This window comes from Falco biarmicus, chromosome 6 (genome assembly GCF_023638135.1).
Source record: "Falco biarmicus isolate bFalBia1 chromosome 6, bFalBia1.pri, whole genome shotgun sequence".
Lineage (NCBI taxonomy): Eukaryota > Metazoa > Chordata > Aves > Falconiformes > Falconidae > Falco > Falco biarmicus.
This window is the reverse complement of record NC_079293.1, coordinates 58,825,386-58,846,828: the sequence shown is the minus strand read 5'-3', so window position 1 is coordinate 58,846,828 and position 21,443 is coordinate 58,825,386. Positions and strand designations below refer to the sequence as shown.

The window sequence follows — 21,443 nt, the reverse complement described above, 5'->3', positions numbered from 1 at the left end:
AAAACTCAAAAAGCACCCAGGAATCTGCCACTTATCCATATGGTGGTGAAACACATTTGGTCCTGTTGAGTAAAATTTTTTTCAAGATTCAAAGATGATAATATTTCAACTATTGCATAGCCTTGGCTTCCACACACAGATACACTGGTATTTGGGTTTGGATGTGCAGGGATAAGCATCACTGTGGCAAATATCTCTTCTTTGGTTAAATGGTTGAAAAGGGGAAGGGCAAAACCTGGTGTATCTCAGGAGTACAAGGAAAATAAATAGGAAAAGATTCCTTGAAAAGCCTCATGCACAGTGCCTTCTTTGCTCAAGGCTTTGTTTAAGAGCACTATCTATCCTTATATGTTGTTTCATCTGCTCTGCTTAATGGAGAGATTACACAAAAAAGTGAAGCATTATGCTGCTTTTAATAAGTTCTGTGTCAGTGATGTGATATTTCTGTGCTGGAAAAAGCCCAGTAACAATAGCAATTAGTTGATACCTCTATACGTTTTTCCACATCCTAGTTTGAAATAGAACAGCACTTGGAAAGAATAGAGCAACTAATGTTAACTCTAGGTATGTTCAAGGCATAGTCTTGATGAAAGCAGAGCTCTTGTGCTTTGTTTTTACTATGGTTCCAGGCAAAGACATCTGAAGAGGTTTGGCTCATTTAATAAATGATGTGTTACCTCATACTTGTCCCAGTTTGCTGGTGGCTCTATCATTAATGACAAACACCAGCTCACAAAAGTAAGAAATATGTAAATTATTAACTGCCTGATAAGTGAATCAGTTGGGAATTTCATTGGGTCACAAATGCTGGAAGATTGTCAGGGAAGCAGAAATAACCAACTGCTTATGTTTGTTGAAAATTTAAACCTTTTTACATATTTTTGGTGGGTAATAGCTGAACTGGATTTGCAAATGGTTGCTGAAATGGAAAACACAGTAGTGCTTTTGGTTCAATCAGACAACATAGACAATTTATGTTTTAATTTAGTCTTGATATATGGCTTTCCATTTTGATTCATGAGAAACTCCTTGGGTTTTTGTCGTTCTCCCCCTTCCTCACCTTTTCTCAGCTCTAACCATTAATTAATACCATGCATGAAGATTTCTTGATGCCTCGGCAATTTGCAAGCAATTAAATTGTGTTCTGAAGCTCACTTCAGATTAGTTGCCTGAATATGAGCTAAAATGCCAAGTGGTTCAGGTGCCATCATTTCTGCATGGCATTTTCCTTGAGGCTGGCTCCTTTGTCAACCACAAGCCCTTCAGGACCAGCGATAGGTATTTGCAATGGCTGAGGCCATTTCCCTTTGTTCTGGATCATAAAGCAACCACCTGCAAAGGCAAGTTGAGACTCATAGACAGGAGAAGAGCAGTGTTCAACTAGGGGTTGAAGCAAGATTCTGGCTATGATTTGGGGAGATGGGGTGCTGTTGTGGTTAACGGGAGGAGTTTCCTTCCTGCATTGCCTGCAGTTAGGCTGTAATAAGCTGTGAAACAGAGTCTGGTGCTGAAACTCTCACAATTGTCTGTGACAAGCTCATTAGAATTGATAGCTAGTCCATAGGGCTTGCCTGTACTCCTGAGCATTTGCTCATCTGGAAAGCATCCTGCTGGGAGGGGGGAAAACAACTTTACAACAAGAATCTCTTTATTCCAAAACTTTGTCTGCTAGAACTGGTCCCTCTTTATTCATTTCTTGGTTCTTAGTGGGTATGCTAACACTGGTCAGCAAAAGTAAGCAAAGGGGTTTCAGCCACTGAACCATAAAGTAAGGGTACCTAGTTATCGTAGGTAGCATCATTTGTTTCAACCCTGCTTAGACACTTCATAGACTAGACAGTATATGATAATCAGTATTCCTCAAATATTAAAGGATCTGTTATTCAGCAACTGATCTCTTGACCTTTTTGTGCTAAATAGGAGCAATCACGAGCAATCATGCCACTGAGCATTTACTGAGAAGACAGATACAATTCTCAAGTCTCAGAGTGTTCTAGATTTTCTGGGACAGTCTGCAAGAATAAGAACTGATGGGAAGCCTGGAATCAAAAGGCATGCAATACTCTTTGACCAGCAAAATATCAAAGGTGATGCTTTAAAGTATTAGCTGTCTTTATGATTTCAGATTAAACCGTGTTACTGTTCCACAGCATTTATATGGTATCTGAAGCCAGGTTTTCCTGAATTGTCATTGTTATAGTTAAAATAGCTATCAAAGTAATTTTTCTCTTCCTAATTGTTTTATGAATTAAAACAATCTAATATTTTCTGGGTGGATAGATGAAAGTATGAGGGGAATATATGTACATAGTGCTGATCTTTACCATTCAAATATGTGATAGAGAAAATGATATATTACTGTTTTGTCTATTCCAAATCACCACTTCTTTTCTCACTCCTTTACAGGCTCCTATCCCTTTACAGTGCTTGAAACAGCATAGCTTGCCATCAGCGTAATTCTGCTGAATTCCTAGGTCTGAATGCTGCTTTAACAATGGAGAACAATTCATCCAGTTTAACTCAGCTAGTTGTCAAGACTCACTTTATACTTAGTGGAGAGAAACAAGTGCTCCAAGGAAGCAGTTTGCTCCATTTGACAGTGTAAATACCTGCTTTTGGTGTGAGTCCACTGACTTCATGGAAATGCATGTTTCCTTCTATTGACAAGAAGTGGAGTCTGGACAATCAGCTCAGATACCTAAAGTGTTTAAATACATATCCAGGCAGACAAAATGCACCAAACTGACAAAGTGTAAGTAAAATTGTAATTTGTATTTGGATATGAAAATGAACTATTCCTCAATCAGACTTTCTCAGATCCTAAAGCATTTCCCTGCTGGTTAGGAGGTTTAAATAAAAATTATACTCCAACCTAGTATTTTGCATGACAGAAATTTGCTTTGGTGTGTTTTGTGATCTGTACATTACTGGATCAAGTTTCAGCTGGCTTGGAGGTTTGGGTTTTTTTTGTTTGTTTATGCTACAAACAAAGGTTATACTGCCCACAATCACAACAGAAATTTTCACTTTCTTGCCCAGACTATCAGAATTCTCATTTCTAGGAAAAAAACAAAACAAACCAAATTTAATCTCTTTTTTTTTTTTTTTTGCTTAAATGTAGGAACAACTCTCCTTTTGCCTGGGCTAGCAAGATAAAAAATTTCAAGCTTCTCATGCTTGTATTTTTGTTTGGTTCTTTTACAAGCAAACCTTTTACAAGTGTAATAACAGTAAAACAAACCCTTTACATTGCCCGTTAGTAAAATAGGGAAGCAAAACTATACCCCATAGTATTCAGCATCATCAAATCCATTTCTTCTGTATTTCAAAGTAGTGGTTTTTGGTTTTTTTTGTTTTGGTTTTTTTTTTTTTTTTAACTGCTAATGAAAGCATTATAAAGACTGGTTTCTGAAGTGGAAAAAGGCTTTCATTTTTTTTCCTTCTCGTAGTCTATCTGCCATCCGGTTATGGTTCAGAAACACAACCATTTTGCTCTTCAGGACTAAATTCATTTGATGCACTATCAAAGTGCATTCAAATTATCAAAGCCTCATTCTTGCCCTAGAATATTGTATTGAAGTGAGAACACTGATCTGCTGGCGTTTCATGGATAGCTTGAAAATGCCAAGCTAAGAAAGTGCACATGAAATTACTCATAGTTTCTGCTTGTAGGCAATTACCTATTTTCCCATCCTACCATGTATTAGAGTACTATTTCCCTGTAGGTTGATTGTTTTTGCTCTTACTGACTAGTCAAAAACTTCAATTTGTGATTCTTTATAGTGATCACTTAAACTGGGGGCTTGAAGCTTTCACACCTGAGGAGCTACTTTAATATCAAATATAGTTAAAGCAAGCTGCAAAAGCCTCACACGCAACAGGGACTAAAAAAAATATGCAGATATATTTATTAGTGTACTTTGAGAACTGCTACGATAAATGAAGACCAGGTTCTCAAATGAGATTTGAATTTTTTTCTAAATTGTACTGTCACTGAAATGTATATGCCACTCATGCCGGCCCATGACTCTGCTGACCTCTATGACAAAGTCCGGATTAAAGGGAAAAGGAGCTAAACTATATATGTATGTGAGAGCGGTGAGGTCAACTTTTGATATACCAAAACCTTCATGATCATCTATCCCCTTAAGTCTTCCATGTACTGTAGAGGTATTCCCTACAAGTAGTGTACTACTCCTTGCTATTGTAATACCCCCACAATCACAGAATAATCAGGGTTGGAAAGCACCTCTGGAGATCATCTAGTCCAACCTTCTGGTAAAACAGCTTCACCTGCAGCAGGTTGCACAGGATCATGTCCAGGTGGGTTTTGAATGTCTCCAGAGCAGGAGACCCCACAACCTCTCTGGGCAGCCTGTGCCAAGTCTTTGTCACTCAGAGTAAAGAAATTTTTCCTCCTATTCAGGTGGAGCTTCCTGTGCTGCAGTTTGTGCCCATTGCCCCTTCTCCTGTCGCTGGGCACCACTGAAAAGAGCCTGTTCCCATCCTCTTGACACCCACCCTTAAGATATTTGTAGACATTGATGGGACCCCCTCAGTCTTTTCTCCTCCAGGGTAAACAGGCCCAGCTCTCCCAGCCTTTCCTCTCAAGGGAGATGCTCCAGTCCCCTCATCATCTTTGTAGCCCTCCACAGGACCCTTTCCAGCAGTTCCCTGTCTCTCTTGAGCTGGGGAGCCCAGAACTGGACACCCCAGATGTGGCCTCAGCAGGGCAGAGTGGTGGGGAGAGGATCACCTCCCTCGACCTGCTGGCCACAGTCTTCATGCCCCCCAGGGTCCCACTGGCCGCCTTAGCCATGAGGGCACACGGCCAGCTCATGGGCAACTTGCTGTCCACCAGGACTCCCAGGGCCTTCTCCACAGACCTGCCTTCCAGCAGGTGGACTCCCAGCCTATACTGGTGCGTGAGGTTATTCCTCCCCAGGTGCAGGACCTTACAGTTGCCTTTGCTGAACTTCATGAGGTTCCTCTCTGCCCAGCTCTCCAGCCTGTCCAGGTCTCACTGGATGGCAGCCCAGCCTTCTGGAATGTCAGCCACTCCTCCCAGTTCTGTATCGTCAGCAATATCATATCACACTTTAGCTAGTCTCCAGTGGTGTCTGAATGGTAAAATGCTTTTGTTCTGTGTACATTGACTTGCATGACTTCAGTGTCCTTCGTGTTTTGTTTCTAATAATCAATCTTTGTTCTGAAGAAGGCAGATTATTTAAAAAAGCAATAAGTAAAAGAAAGAAATGTAGAAGTCGGTAAATAATAGGAATTTTTTCTAAAGCAGATAAACACCTACCAAAGACTGGGAGCTCCAGAGATATCTAGGCAACTAACGCTATTCATATAGTCACTTGTAAGTCAAGTATTAATGTTCTTGTATCAAGTTTTAATGTGTCTGAGCATATTTCTCTGAACCTCTTGGTGGTATTGGTTCATTGGGACATGGGTACGTAACCAATGATATTTTCTACCTTTTTTTGACAAAATGACTTACTGTATAGCAATGGTGGTTTGTATCCCTTAGCAAAAAGGTTATTGTCATGTCAAGTGATAGCAGCTATTCAAGAACAACTGGTAATAGAAAGAAATAAGGTCTTCAAATAAAGACAATCTTTAAATAGTAATTTAAATAATCTTTTTATATGTTATATTGGGCTTTACTGGATGATGCTTCTATAGGATTTTCCATATTTCTTTCCATCTAGATCAAAGAAAAGAGACTATGAAGCATAAATTGGTGGTTGGAGGTCTTGCGATATCAACGTGAAAAGCATGAGGTGTAATTAGCACAAGGATGCTTTGCGTGAAGCATAGAGATCAAACACTAAGTCTGAATTTTTGTAGCTAAGATCAAGACTGCACAGCTGAAGAGAGATAACAACAGAAAAGCAATATTTTACGTTCTAGCATTTAATAAATGGTTACAAGTGCTTACAATCCACCAAACTTTCTTAGAATGGGCAGTATCACTTTTCTAATTCTGAAAAAGGGAATGGTGCTATTAGTTCACAACTCAAAAGCTGAGTCATCAATAGCTGGAAGATTTCAAAGGAAAGCAATGTAGTCTGGCAAATATTTGGATTTGAGGGACCATTGGTGCCTTGATCTGTGTGTGCTTACTGTAGAACAGGCTCCCAAGAGCTTTTGTGCATGTAAAACTGCTGAAAATACTTTTATTTCTATTTCATACTGCTTAGGCAAAATAGAGAAATAGGAGTTTTACCAGTTTGTTGAGTTAGAATTTCCATATTTATAGATTAAGCTCAATAATTAGGTATTTATATCATCTACAGTAATTAATTTTGCCTAGCATTGTAAAATATTCACATTTGACATGTTTAACATCTTTTTCTTATGACTAATTAGCAAAGCGACAATATTCATTTATTTCAGTTTTATGCAGGGAAGTGGCATTATGGTAAAATGGTCATTTATCATTAATGCATGTAGCTGAGGAGGCTGTTTCTTCACTTTATAATCCTTCCAAATTATGTATTACATTATATTAATAACATGTTACACTGGATTTCTTGCAGCTCTTCTTGTGTGGTTAGAAGGCATCCCAGCTTGCTGTTCATATTCACTTGATCCTTGGCACTCAATGAATGACTGGTGCCCTTGCTGGAACTAATTTGGAGGGTTGAAGGGATCAGGATCTCTGCCATAATTTGTTTCATTATGTTCGAGGATACATAAGTGAATAAAGTTGTGCTCTGATGGTTTTCAGTGCAGACCCCTATGAAAGTGACTTGTTCCTTGCTTCTATCAAAATTCAGAAGTCTTTATCTACTAGAGTTCTTTAGCTGCAATGTACATCTAGGCCAATAGGAAATTTTGGGGCTGTGGCCTGTGATTTAATTTGTTGCTGATTTTACTGCTTTGGTTGGGGTTTTTCTCACTTTCTTGTATAGGAAATACTATAGTTTGTGTATATATATATGTGTGTATATATATATATATACACACACACACACTATTTATTAAAGGCTTGGAGAAAGCTTTTTAACTTCCAGTGTGAAAAAGGATTTCTACTTTGGACTTTAGTGACTTGTTTTCTGGTGCTTCATGTGCTTCCTTTTTTCAATATTTTTTCTTTTTCAAATTCTGAGAGAGCTTAGCAACCTTCAGAAACTGAGGGTGTATCCTATCGACCATTTGTATTTGCTTTTGAACTGAAATAATTTGATTTATTTTTTCCCCCATTGTGTGGCATTCATATTTACATTCTGCTGTCTTTAGAAAAAGCTTCTGTTGGCTTTCAGTTTGGCCCCAGTGCATATAGTCAACTGCTTTAGCGTGTGAGTGGGACAGCCTTAAGATATCTGAGACCACCTCTGTAGGTCCTCCATATCTGCCTTTTCCTTCATAAATGCCCATTCAGGAAGCTTCTTATATCTGTAATTACCTAAATAATGACAAAATGGGGTCAAAAAACTTTTTTTTTATGCCATACAAAATAAAAATACTCTTCTGAAGCTTAGGGCCAGATTTCATGGTCACACACATTAGATGAAAAGACAATGGCCTGTGGGCTTTCTCCGTTCAACAGAAAGCCAGGGTCGGTTCTGTTGGTGCTTGGTAGCAGTGAGATATGGACTCACAGGAAATATACTACTGTGCTAATGGTTTATTGCAAGCTTGTCAGAAAGGTTAAATAATATTGGCAACAAAATTCATTCTTTGGGTTGTGATGTTTGAACACTTGGGAAATGAATCAGTTTCCACTTTTTCTTACCATACATGTTTGCCCTTGTCTGAACAATTGCTGCAAACCTCAGGCACAAGAGCTTAATTCGTTACTGATAGAAAGCAGGGATGGTAACCTAGTAACCTTTGTCTTGTTCAGAGGCTTAAAAATGAGGCTAAGTGGTTCTTTCATGGTGGTAGTGATTATAGTGTTTCATCTTACTCTTTTTGAATTACATTTAACTCACTTTTAAAAAATCAGAATTGATATAATGCGGTTTTCAAAAGGGCTAAACCAAGATCAGGATTACTACAGCTAAATCGTTCCCCTTTTTGCCTGCTCCCCCACCTCCAATATGTAAGTAGTATATAAAATTAACACGTTGGCATCATCATGAAAATACAGTGTGTGCCTATGCTTTGTCTGTCCATCTCACCGCAAATGTGATAGATGACAAAATCCAGCCAGCGAGTGCTCTCATTTCTATAAATATCTAGATACAGACAGAGAACATGGAATAATGTTGTTGCTACTTTCTCAGATTTTTAATCCTTTTACTTGTACAAGTAATTCGTGGTTTTCTTGGAACGCTTTTGCAGAGCTTGGAGACTTAGCCAAATCTCATTCAAACAACAGGGTGGCTTTAATGGATTTTAATAGCTACACAATCTTTCATCAGTATTACATTTTGGAAGCAGCATCTAGCTTTTATTGCTAGCAAAATTTTCAATACAAAAACTCAAACTACAAATTCTGGCTGTTCCTGGTCGACCAAAACTGTTCTGCCAAAGACTGAGTCCTATAGTAAGGCAACGCTTTCATGAAACATAATTAGAGAAAAGCATCTTAACATGCTGTTCTGAGAAAACATCTGTTTCTAGGGGAAGAGATTAAAATCTTCCAACAATCACCTACCCATTTTGCTGTGTCTTGTTGGAAGAGCTGCTGAGAGACATGAAGGGAGCAGGAGAGTAAAGAAACTCATTTGAATACTTGAGTTTGAGGTTTTTTCCTACTTGGCCCATTGTTAAGATTTTCCTTTTAAAGATTAAATGTTTTTTCTTATTTACGTTACTAAATTACTGAGCATCATCTAGTGATGACCTAATAGTAAAAATAGAAGTACTCATCTGCTGAGGTATAGCAACTCATTATTTTCACTTTGGATTGGCGCCTGCTTTATTTGTAAGTGAAGACCTACAAGCAGAGATCATGAGTTACTTCCTAACAAACAGAAGAATCACTTCATAAATTTAAGCGAATATTTTTTTTCTTTAAGGCACATTTTGGCCACTCAAGCATTATCCATCTTATTTAGAAATGCTGAAATGTTACCTCTCCTCTCCTTCCTGCCCTGATATATTAGTTACGTTAGATATGTTACTTTTGCAGTGTAGCAAGTACTGTGAGATTAATAGATTTTCATTACCATATAGTTCTAAAAGTGATTAGAGAATTCTAAGGAAACTTTATAACAGTCAAAATAATAATTCTAATTTATGTGTGTGCTTATAAACTTCCTGCTAAAAGTCTCTGCTCGTAGGTAAATAACTTGCTTTTTTAGGCTTGAATGAATAATAGAAGCTGCTGTGAGAGTGAATAAAATTAAACAGACATTCACTAATGCATTGAGGATAGGGAACAAAAGTAATTCACTTACTGTAGGTCATGAAGAGAACAACCGTATGTAGAGAGTAGTAACCTGATTTTACTTGTGAGACAAGTAGTGTCATAAAACCTAGCAGAGCATAAGTGCATGGTCATCAGAAGTATTCAGTTTTAAGCAGTGTGATGTTTCATTTATTGAGAGTACAAACCCTTAAGAATCTACTTGCCCTTTTTTCCTGCTAGACCAAGACTATGAAATCTTGATGAAACAGTATTTTTGTAAAATAATCCAACACTGAAGAATGGTAATGTAAATTACTACAAGAGTGACCTCGTGATTTAACAGTAGCTCTACAAGATAGACACTCAAATTAGTCTTGTATATATTGTACAAGGCTAGTAAAATTTCCAGTAACTTTAGATTTTACTGATCTTATCCCCATTTTGCTTATTTTTTTGATGATAGCCCAGTCAATAGTAAAGGAAAATAGATGACATCTCTTGGCAGCCTGTGTTTCCTTAAAAAACAAAACAAACATAAACTCCCCAAAACAAACAAGAAAGCCCACAACAAAATCACCATACCAAACAAAAATATATATAAACCCCTCTAAAAATTGTAAGTTTCATTTTTTACTAGAAATTATTATCTTAGGATTCTTCAATACAAATTAGACGTCTCACTTCACTGTAGATTTTATATCATATTGGGCATTAAAAATACTTTTGGAATGGAGTAAGACCAACTACAAAATTTGAATAAGAACTGAATCATAAGCCTTACTTTCTGGACCCTGCAGAGCTTAGAGTCCAAAACAAATTCTGGCAAATAGCTGGGAAACGCACACTTGAAGGTGTTTTGGAGGGGGTTGAGTTTTTCATTAATATATGTTTAATGATTACATGGTACTGGGTAAGTACTTGTGAATTTACCAGTTCTTAGGAAACAGGGATGGTGGCAGCCATTAATATACTTTGCATAATTGTAATTTCTGTTTAGATCTAAGAAAAGCAAATATAAAGTGGTTCTTTATGGGAGGTACTTTTTGTGAGTCTTTGAGATTATTTTTTAAAAAGGAATTATTTAAACGTTTATTAATTCATCAGAAGGAGAAAATAAACATGGGAAGTTAATTCTGTCGAAGGAATTGAAGATGTGGTGTTGGGTTTCTCCCTCATGTCTGAATTGTGTTCAGAAGGGATGATGCTGGTTAAATTTATGGAAGCTCTGAAACAGAGATTTTATTTCCACATGTATATGTAGTGGAATTACTTAATATGTAGTGTATTACTTTTTACTGATACATTGAATCTACTGGACTAAATGGAAATACAGCAATGACTTCCAGGCCATTAACTAAAGAATACTGAACGTATAGCAAATAAATGCTATTCTGTCCTCACTTTCCTAGCAGATCATTTTTGAGAGGCATGACCTTGACTGTCCCACAAACATAGTTGCTGTCAGCCTTTGGACTCTCTACATTCCTAACATTCAGGTGACAATGAACAACAAAACATTTTTTAATGACCTATTTAAAGTTAATTGTATCCTCCACTGGATAGGGTGCAGAGGTCTGCGTACTGTATTAAGTGACAGGGCTGCTGTGATCGAAACAGGAACAGGTAATTTCAGAGATATTAAAATCTGAAATAAAGAACATTTAATTTCACTTGCAAACTTCTATAAACTGCTCTGTTGAAAGAATCTTTGTTAAGGTGTAGATATCGATAACAGCAATACCAGCAACAGAGGTGGAACTCTGTGCCTGTAGGGGAATTCTCTGTGAAATAGTGAGCTAATATTTGACTGTACTTCAGTCAATGGCAGTATTTCTGCTGGCTTCAGTGGTTTCTGAATGTAGCCCTCTACATCTGCCTTAAACTCTCCATTGGAATAACTTCCAATTTTTGTAATTATCTTAACTTTCTTCGGTTCAGAAGGGCTGTTCACCTTGGACCTCATGAACTGATGTTTTGGGTTTTTTGTTTTTTTGTGGTTTTTTTTTGGATCAAATTAACATTTCTTGTCACATAGCTCACCTCCTGAGAAAGGAAAATATCTTTTTGGATGAGTAAAATCAGCTGGCCATCTAAACTACTTTACAGGCAGAAATCACTTATCTTCTGGCACATGCAGATCTTACCATGTTTCCAAACCTTAATTGCTTCCATTTGAGTGTGGTATATTGTCGCTTTAGTATTTCTCAGTTTACAGATGTAGGTGTCACATAGAAATTACATTTAAATATTGAAAACTTTACATAGCCTCTCTCCTTTGAAGTTCAACTGTGTAGTCAGCAGATCCATATGGATTCTTACAAAGAGCACTGACAGTACTTCTTCATACAGAGTAAGTTGTTTGCTGTGCATTCAGAAAGCGTACTGGGATGAAAAGGCAGAGGTACTGTAAATGTAGAACAAGCCATTTGTACATGTTAGCATTTAATACAGAAAAAAAATTGTGGTCCCTTTCTCAGACAGCTTTTGTTCCCAGGGTCCCTTGGGTTATTACATTGCATGAGCCTGGTTCCCCATCGTGGTCAGGGCTTGGTGATGGCATTGTTGACACCCCAGCAAGCACATTGGTAGTCCTCTTGGCTTCATCTGGGGGAACCTGCCTTCTCCAGGTGTTGTACTATTACATTTAGGATCTGTCCCTGTGTGTGTTGCAGTGAAAGAAAGCTCAGAAAGATCCTGCTGCTTGCAACATCTTAATCTATTAAAGACAAAATACAGACTGCAGGGGTGATTTTTCCGTTTTTCTTTCTGCTCAGAATGTGCTATGTCTAAAATAAGCAAATAATAACTGTGTATTATTAATCATTAATAGGCTAGTAGCAAAACACAGGATCAACTTAATCCTTTTGGACATTGACGAGTGCACACTGCCACTTTAAATAATGGCATAAAAGGCATCATTGCTACCCAGTATGGATTTAGGATAGTAAATGAGTTTGAGTTACTGTATATATTTTGCACTTCATACCCTGTTATCAATAACAGTCCTCAGGCCTCACAAAGGGCAACACAAGCAGGAAAAGAATAATTGCCATTCTGCATGGAGCCAGTTTATTGATGGGGTGGACAGAAGTAATATTTTTAGCCTGCTGGGTGTCCATCTGTAAGCAGTTTCCTGGAGCTGCCACTTCTCCTTTCTCTGGAAACTGTTATGGCTTTGTCTGCCCAAGGAAAATAATGAGATCCATCTATCAAACAGAGAACAAACAATAAACTCTATACCTTCCAATTAATTTGTTTTTCACCTCTGTTTACCAATGTGCATGCAGTTAACTATCCATCATATTATATGCATGTAAAGAAGTACATTTTTCAAAAGGTTGAATCTATTAACCCTTTTGCTAGAAAATATGTCTGCATGTCCTCCAGCTAAACAGAAGACTTGGAAAAAATCGATCCTTTTGAAGTGCCAGAACTTAACAACATAAAGTGTGCTGTAAAACCATACTGTCCAGTCTTAAGCCTGTATCCTCTCTTATGTTAATAACTCATAGTCCATAAAAAATCTTTTAATGGAAAATTTCTGTTTTGCCCAAAATCTGTAGTAATGAGTCATTTCAGGATGTTGTATGTCTACATTAAATGTGGAGATCCCTCAGAAAATGCGTTGGGCTGGTACTTGAAGCTGGAGTGGCTTCTTGCCCCGTCATGATAATTTACTTCTTTATCCCAGCTGTACTTCCTTCTCTTAGGTGGTTTTCCACTGCTCTTGCACAGGGGTTTTCAAAGAATGTGGGAATGGCCATACCCGATGCTGACCAAGCTATATAGCACTTTTGGCTGTCGGTATGGTAAGATGAGGGCTTGGGATTGGGTTTTGTTTTTTGTTTTGGGTTCCCCTTCCCCCCCCCCCCCCCCAACACTGGTCTGTTACAGAATTTGATTTTGTATCTACAGTCTTTCCATTTGCATAATTAAGAAGCACTTGAATCCAGGTGTTACTCATCTACTTAAACAGGTTTGTGTGCTATTTCCATGTGTAAAACATGCAAGTTCAATTTTTCAGGACACAGATGGTGTATGAAAAAACCTAAGAAGCCAACTAGACAGAAACATTAAAAATCTGGCTGTCTACCACCACACACACACACGAGCGCACACACAAAACCAATTGAGGAAACTGGCTCTTAGGAATCAACTTGTTCCTAATATTTCATTAGCTTTTAGTGCCTAAAAGGCTTGAACACTGAAGATGATTCAAAACAGTGTAGTCAGCCTTCTCAGAATATGTCAGGGGAAATGCCTAGTGCTAGAAAAGGAGTGATGCTTTAGATCTTGGGAATCTGGCTGGCTGACTATAAATAATGTTGTACAAATGGCTCAAGCACTGTATCATTGTCATTAGCCCCTCTGAAATACAGTGAAATTCCCCTGGGAAGGAGCTTGCTTGCTTTTTAAAGAGGAGAGGAATCTGTTGTGGAGGAAAATTTTAAAAGGCTTCAGAACTGGAGTGTGACAAAAGGAAAACAAGATGAGAAAGAGATAAAGCCAATAAGAAAATGTCTTCCTGTGTATTTCTCTCTAAATCAAATCAATTTGTAGCTGCCCTAAGTTAAACAATTGGTAGATGACATTTTATGCAGATGAATCAACATGTTCCCAATTATAGTTATATATACAATATCCAACACGCAGTCAGCATTTTAACTAGTATTTTTTAGCAAGCTGCTCTGAGCTCACCCACAAATATGTCACAGAGAAAAGTCTGTACTTTCTGAGTAAGTGTGAATTAGAGAGGCAGATGTATAACCTGGGAAGACTTCCAGATTCATCTTTCCTAAAAATGGATGTGTTCAGCATTGGCTACACTGATCAGGATTATTCTTTGTGCCACAAGCCATCATCAGCATGGTAATAATTCAGAAATAAGCCCAGGCTCACTAACAGATCATGTGTTTGATTGGTCCTGGCCTCAGCCATAGGAATTGTTAAGTCTTAAAGGAAGGAATGTCTGATCTGATGCTCTTCTGTTATTTCTGTCTTTGTATCTGGTGGCCAAATACTCAGCTAGTATTAATTGGCACAGATCCATTCAATTTAATGCTTAGCTAATGATCTACATAAAAAAACCAAAAACCAAACCAAAACAAAAAACCCAGCACAGCACATTTATTAGTCATGAATTTCTTATTAAACATCTGCAATTATGAAAAGTTCTCCTGCACTTCCCTGCATTTTTTACTTTTGTCCTTCTATTTGGTTGTACAACTGTGGTTTTAACTTCTTTACTACCTATGCATTGTTCATTGCTGCTACTCTGCATTTTGCTCTGAAGCAGTTGGGGTTTTTTTGTATAAAGCTGCTACACAGTCCTGGACCCCAGCATAGTTCATATAGTCTGAATTTCAACACAATTCCTTTAAAAGCCATCCATGAATGCTTTCGAGGAGGCTCACGCTTATTTCAGTAGGGCTGGAACTATTTGATAACTTTGACATGGACGTACCGCTTCACCACAATATCTCACATACATTGCAATGTCCCCGTACCACAGGGGATTTTAACATTCATTGCTATATTGTTGTAGTAATATCTCCCTCGATAAAGGTTGCTAATAAAACAATGTGCATGATTACGCTAGATTGGCAAAAGGCTATTAAACTCAACGACTGCTGTGGAAGGGTGTCTTTTCAAGCAATATGTTTCAAAGTTCCAAGTACTCCAGTCCTAATGTTTCAGTATCAAATGGGGAGATATAATTTACTGAATTTACTTGTATAAATTTGATTTAAAGTGTAATTTTTCATAAAATGAAAATTAGAAAGTAAGTCTTGATGAGACTCTTTTGCCCATATAGGAGACTAGAGCTGAATTAGGTAAATCTTACTCAAAATCCTGTTCAAAAGAAAAGGATTTTAGTGATTGTCAGCTGAAGTTACTCTGCAGAACTTCTCTGAAGTCTACAAAAGATACATGAATTTAGACTTCCCCAGAGTATGGCCTACATTTTATAAAGGCTTGGAATATGACATGGGGAAATGAGAAGATTTTGGCGTAAGATGTTTCTGTAAGATCAATCTGTTTCATACGGTCAGACTCCTTAAAGCCAAAGTGTTTAACAATCTGATTCTCTCACTATTTATAGTTCACTTCAGACCATAGGCCATCAAGTAATGACAAGCAGTTTTTCTGGAGTTACTCTGAATGGACTTTGGTTGCCAAGATATTAAAGGGGTTTTGGCACTTGATGAAATTTTACTTATGATGTTTTATATCTATTCCTCAAGAGGCTGACTAAATTTGCATGCATCTACTGTAGAGAAGCAAGACTGATAACACTAGGTATACGTTGCTACAAAGAAAAAAATATTTAGTGTGCGGTGTTTTCTTTAACTCAAAATAATTTAAAGAAATAGTGCTAAGTGGGGCAGAAGTGCAGCATCGCTGCCTAGAGACAGGATGTAAAAAGCTTAGTATTTGTGTAAGAATTATCTGAGGGGAGAAAAGCATTACTCTGAGTAATGTAGGCTTGTTTCTGCAAGTTTATTACGGTCAAGGTTTTGCAGAAATTGTTAATACATGTCACATACTTTGCAAAAGAGAGCCTACTATGATAGATTGAAATAGCTTGGTGTCTCCAGGTAATATGTGCTGTTTTTTCAAGTACTTCAAATATTTCATAATTGAATAATATAATATGTTATATAAAAACATTATATTATATAAAAATAATAACTGATAAACTTCTGCAAGTAAACATGTAAAAGGCAAGTTTCCAAGAGAACACAGACCGTTCAAGCTCAGCAGGAGATAAGCTGACAGGCTTCAATCTACTAAAACACTTAAGTATATATGCAGCTTTAAACACCTAGCAGTCCTGTCATCTCACGTTTTAGGTATCAAATCTTTTGCATTAAGGATGCTACTTGGGTACTTAAGTTTATTAACATGCTTGAGGTGTTTGCTAGATTGGGATAGGTTTAAGGAACTAAGCCCCAAAAGTGCTTTCTTTAGGGAGAGTTCTGCACTGTGAAAGGGAGATGTGATCACGTCTTAGATCACTTTGTCTCCAGAATGAGATAAAAACTTTCTGTGGATGCTACAAGAAGTTCTGTAGGAAAAAGAGATCAAAAATTGAAAAAATGGATGCGTCTGCTGTTCTAATAGTTTGATCCTTGTGTGAATTTCAGCAAAGAAGAAAATAATCACATGAAAAGTTTTGGTCAGTGGAGAAAAGCTTCCAACATTTTGCAAAAAGTTGTAGATCTGGAGAAAGCACGACTGTTAGGAGAGGGGAACTAGGAGTTCAGACATAAGATGGCACAAGGCCGGCATTGCAAGATGGAAGGAAAAACCCATCAAATGCATAGGACGAAATGCCATGTCTTTGTATTCTTTTGCAGCAGTTTGATTTTCCGTGTAGATTGATAAAAATATTTCTGGGAAACAAGATCCAAAGTAGTGAGTACAGTAAAGATGAAAAATAACTTTATCAGTAAAGATGATTACTTCATCAGTAAAGATGAAAAATAACTTTAAGCTTATTAACCTAGCGCTATGTATATGACTTAATTCCATTACTGACCTGATTTATTAAGTGTTGTTACAAGCCTGCATATGTATGCTTCGGTTTTTACATCTTAAATCTTTTTTTCAATCCAAAAATAAGACCACAATGTGCAAGTGTTCACAAAAGAAACGGCATAGATACGCTACAGAACCTGAAATTCCCACCTTGCTAATACAACTTTGTTATGCAGATAAGCCCTAGTTAACTTTATAGTAGATGCTAAAATGACATTATGGGACAGGTTTTGTAGCTGTCATTTCATCACCATTTAAGCAGTAGAGGTTATTTTCAGATCAGTCCAGACTGATACAGAATGGTTAGCTCACTCTAAGTAAAAGTCACTGGAGAAATCGTGACTGTTAGCAGACAAACGGAAAGGAAGAGGGCACAAGCACACAGACAAAAGACCACATGTTTCTTCAAGGATGTCAGAAGTGGGAAGGCAAGAAGTGCTGGCTAACAGCTCTGCAGTGTCCTTACTTTTCTTACTTGCCGATTATACTTTGGAGTAACCACATGGTTGATCTGGCTCAGTCTTCACCACAGGGGATGAATCTGATCTTCACCATTCTCCGTGGTAAAGACAGACATGCTTGCTGTTAGGTGTTTCAGCTAGCAGAAGTGAAGTACAGGCACTGAAGTCTTGAAAAGAGACATCATGCAGTTCAGTTTAAGGTTGTGGCTTACTGGTGATAATTCACCAGTGTTTTAAAGGAATTGGTCACAAGGAATGAAGTAGGTAAGGTACTATAAAAAGCCCCTGATGACAGTCTTCTGCCTTGCTTAAATGGTCAGATGTCATCATATATTGCATGTATTTTTTTAAAAAAGAAAGATAATAACAATTAATCCAGGAGTTAGACTATATGAAACTTTACTTCAGTATTTCTGAAAGTGTTAGGGGAAAAAAACCCAAACCAAAACAAAAACCCCATGTGATTTTGATAGGAGGAGAGCTAAGCTCTTTACTAATGGAACTATGATATATAAAACATGCTGTTCAGATTAATTTAAGGCAAGTATATTTATGAGACCTGCAAAAAAAAAAAAAATTATGAAGTGGGTATGATCAATACTTGCTACAATAATTTCTGGCAAGGAAAGCAGAAGTAAGACAATTCTGTACTTCTTTGCAAACACAAGTTAATAACTTCCCGTGAAGGAGATCAGGTCTGGTTTCTGCAGATGTTAAAATAAACAGTTCTTGGTTTACGTGTGTAATATTTTTGTTCTTGAAGGAATTTAGAAGTAATTTCTTTTTTTCCTTTGGAGGTGTTAGGCTTGCCTGCTTGGTTAACAGAAGCCAACACCCCAGCTATTCACACCCGGACTCAGCTCCTGCTATTTACCTCTTAAGGTAATTGGAGTTTCTCATGTTTACATCTGAGACCTCAGACACATAAATGAATTTATCCTTGCAACAACCCTGTTGAGATCTGGTGATCCAGACCTGAGCTTACCCCCAGATCTTTGTACATTTTGATCTGCAGGGGCCCTGGGAGACTAATCCTCCCTTCCTGCACAGAGGAACCATACTGCTTCTCTAGCCTGTCAGGTTTTATGCGTGAGAAATAGAGCGAATTTTACCCATAGGGTTTGCCTTTTTACTCTTTAGAAAATAAGATGAAAACTTGTTACTGAGCATATTTTAAAGTCATCTCTGTATCCTTTTTCTGAGGTATATTTTTCCCATACAAAGCAAGTGGTAATAAAAATTTCACTTTGAAAGAATGCTATCGATGTGAAATGGTGCCAATAATTTCAATGTTGTGTTACAGGGTTTTGAAAAATGAAATAAGATACTCAAAGCAATTAACAAACGTCAGATTTCCATTCTAGATGCTGAATGTGATTAGAAACTGTAAATGAATAATGCTTCATTACAGCTGTTCTGGGAGCAGGTTTTCATGCACCATAGCCATACTAAGCATAGCTGTACTTTTATTTATTTGCACAGCCCATCAAAATACCATTTTGATTAACGGGCTATACTCTGTTAGAGAACTGCAAAGTTATAAACTGCGGATGTCTCTATTATAACAGAGACTAAACCTGTGATCTATGGTAAAAGTTATAAAGATTCTGTTTGAATCAAAAAGTCTTTGAAAAAAAAAATCACATTAAGGTTCTATTTAGCAATAACTTTCCAAGGTGCATTTTGTTTCTGTGTTTCATGGAACAGGCAGGTTTTAGTGTATCGTCTGCAGTAGTAATTGCAACAGGAGCTAAAGGTTATTGCTTTCCAATTCTCCAGCATAGTGTGTTTTCACTCCTTTAAAAGTTGGTGGGTTTTTTATATCAGTTCCAAACCCTAGTAAAGGAAAAAAAGAAAATCCCCTAGCAATTTTTTTCACGGTGGAGACTCTCGGGCTTTGCTAGCAATACACTGAAGAAGCTGGTTTTATTAGGCAAGTGAGGAAAGTAGCAGTCTTACCAAAAAAAAAAAAATCACGGACAATTTCTTGGCATTGCCTGAGATCTCAGATTTTAGTGCTAATCTTATGGGGAACCCTTTTCAGTTAATCACTAGTCACACCCTAGTGATAAAGTCGTTGTAATACTTTCGTGGTGTTTTCTTTCCTGTTGATTAAGCGATAAACTATCAAAAACTATATTCCTATTTTAAATATTGCTGTCAATTTGAAGACAGGAATTAAAGGTCTTCCAAATAATTTTTCCCCGTGTAAGTTTTCTTCATGTTAACTGTGTAAAAGAGGTTTTTGTCTGAACGTGCTTCTAGGGCTTTAATCATTCATATGCTTGCTTGAAAGCAGCAGTCTCTCACTTGATCGTGTATTATCCAAGTGACATTAAGTAATTTCCATATTAACTTTTCCATTTGCTTACAGTAGTTTTATGAATGGCTGTGGTGTTGATTCTCCCCCACCCCCTTCTTTTCATTCCCCAGATTCTCCCTTTCTTTATGCCCAGGGATTAGCTGAAAGCCTGCCTCCTAACACTCTGTGCTGCTCCAGAAATAAAGCTAGGGCTTTCCTTGTCACCTAAGCTAAAGTTTTATGTCATCAACTGCTGCTGCTCCCTGGTAGATGCAGTGAGCAGAGAATTGCAAACTGCTTGGGATATCTGCATCCCTTTATGCTTTGTACTAGATCTTGATTATCCGCTCTATTGCTCCCTTTGTCATCTGTTGCATCACTGCAAATGGGAAAGCTGTCTTTTAGTTGTGTAAAGTCATAGAAAAAGGGGAGTAAAGCTCATCTACTCAGTCATTCTAACCCTGGAAAGAATCACATCTTCATACATTTTACTTGCAAGATCTTAAAAAGCTTCTGGTGATGGAGACTATATCACATTTGCAGGCAATCTGTTACAGTACTTCACTGTGTTCATCCGTAGGATATACACACATGCATGTATACATATGTGTACGATCCTATGTTCGGGCAACTTAAAACTCCCTCAGAGCAATTAAAGGTCCCCTTGCTACTTGTGCTGTCTATGGTGGACTCAGGGAACAATTAATCCTCTTGCTTGCAGCAGCCTTTTACATGTTTTAATCTGTTTTTACATATCTCCAACTCATCCAGCTGATCAGCCCCTCTTCTTTGTATCGTTTCATCAGAAAGATAGATGCACCAGAGTATAAAAGAGTTTTACGTTTCAAATTCTGTGTTTGGGGTTTTATTTACTATTTTGCCTCTTTACAAAAAAACCCACAACAGTCTCTAAAAGAGTGCTTATTTTTTTCTCATTTCTTTTTGTCTGCATTTTGCTAGTTACCAACATTACTCTGTGCAGATTTGGGGACTGTTTTTAAATAACTACTGCTTCATCACAGATAAAAGCCCACATACATTGTGATTTTGTGGACAGACATGAAAATGGTGGCTTGTATTTAATACTTTGCAATAACACAGCTTTGCTAGGAAACAAGGTGATTAGGTGTTGATTATATAATCTCAGATACATCTTCATATTCTGGATTATTTTAGTACTGTTTTTCTAAAAACAGTGCTACATTATAATAATTCGGTATGAAACATTGACAAGCTAATTGTAAAATTTTACTTTAGAAATAATATACAGGTTAATCTGATCAAAGCTCTTGGTTTTGTGTTTTTGGTTTGTTTTTTTTTAAAGAGATCCTATTTGGCTATTGCAATTATATTTGCAAAATTTAGAATTTTAGCACAGAGAATAATTATATGTTTCTTGCCATTTATTTATAATACATATGTACAATATGGTGTATATTGCTTCATTTACCTATTGAGTTGGACATGTAGTGAGTTTCAAGTGAGAGGAGCATAACCTAGTTGCTCCTTTCTCCAAAAGTTATTTATAATATTAAATGCGCAGGCACCTTGTTCCAGAAGCCTCTTGAGCTAGGGTGGCTGACAAGGCACCAGGTACCTTCTGGACACAGGGTTTCTGAGCGCTTTTGCAGCACCCTGTTTGCTTGCAGACCCCTGTTCCTCCTGGGCTGCATTGGCTCCCCTGTGCATAGGAGCTCTGGGCAAAGGGAGGGGGATCAGTGGTGCTGGGGAGCTGAGCTGGTGAGGTGGAGGACCAGAGCACACACAAATCACTGCTGTGTTCATACACCTCAGCACCCAGCTCCTCCCATATGATATCCTTTCACTG

At 37.6% G+C, this 21,443-nt stretch overlaps 1 protein-coding gene across 1 annotated transcript in view; it reads left to right on the top strand.

Annotated features, from left to right (window-relative positions):
- The window catches only part of NKAIN2 (sodium/potassium transporting ATPase interacting 2), a 572,965-nt gene that overhangs the window by 120,262 nt on the left and 431,260 nt on the right, over nucleotides 1–21,443 (top strand). The window lies entirely within an intron of this gene.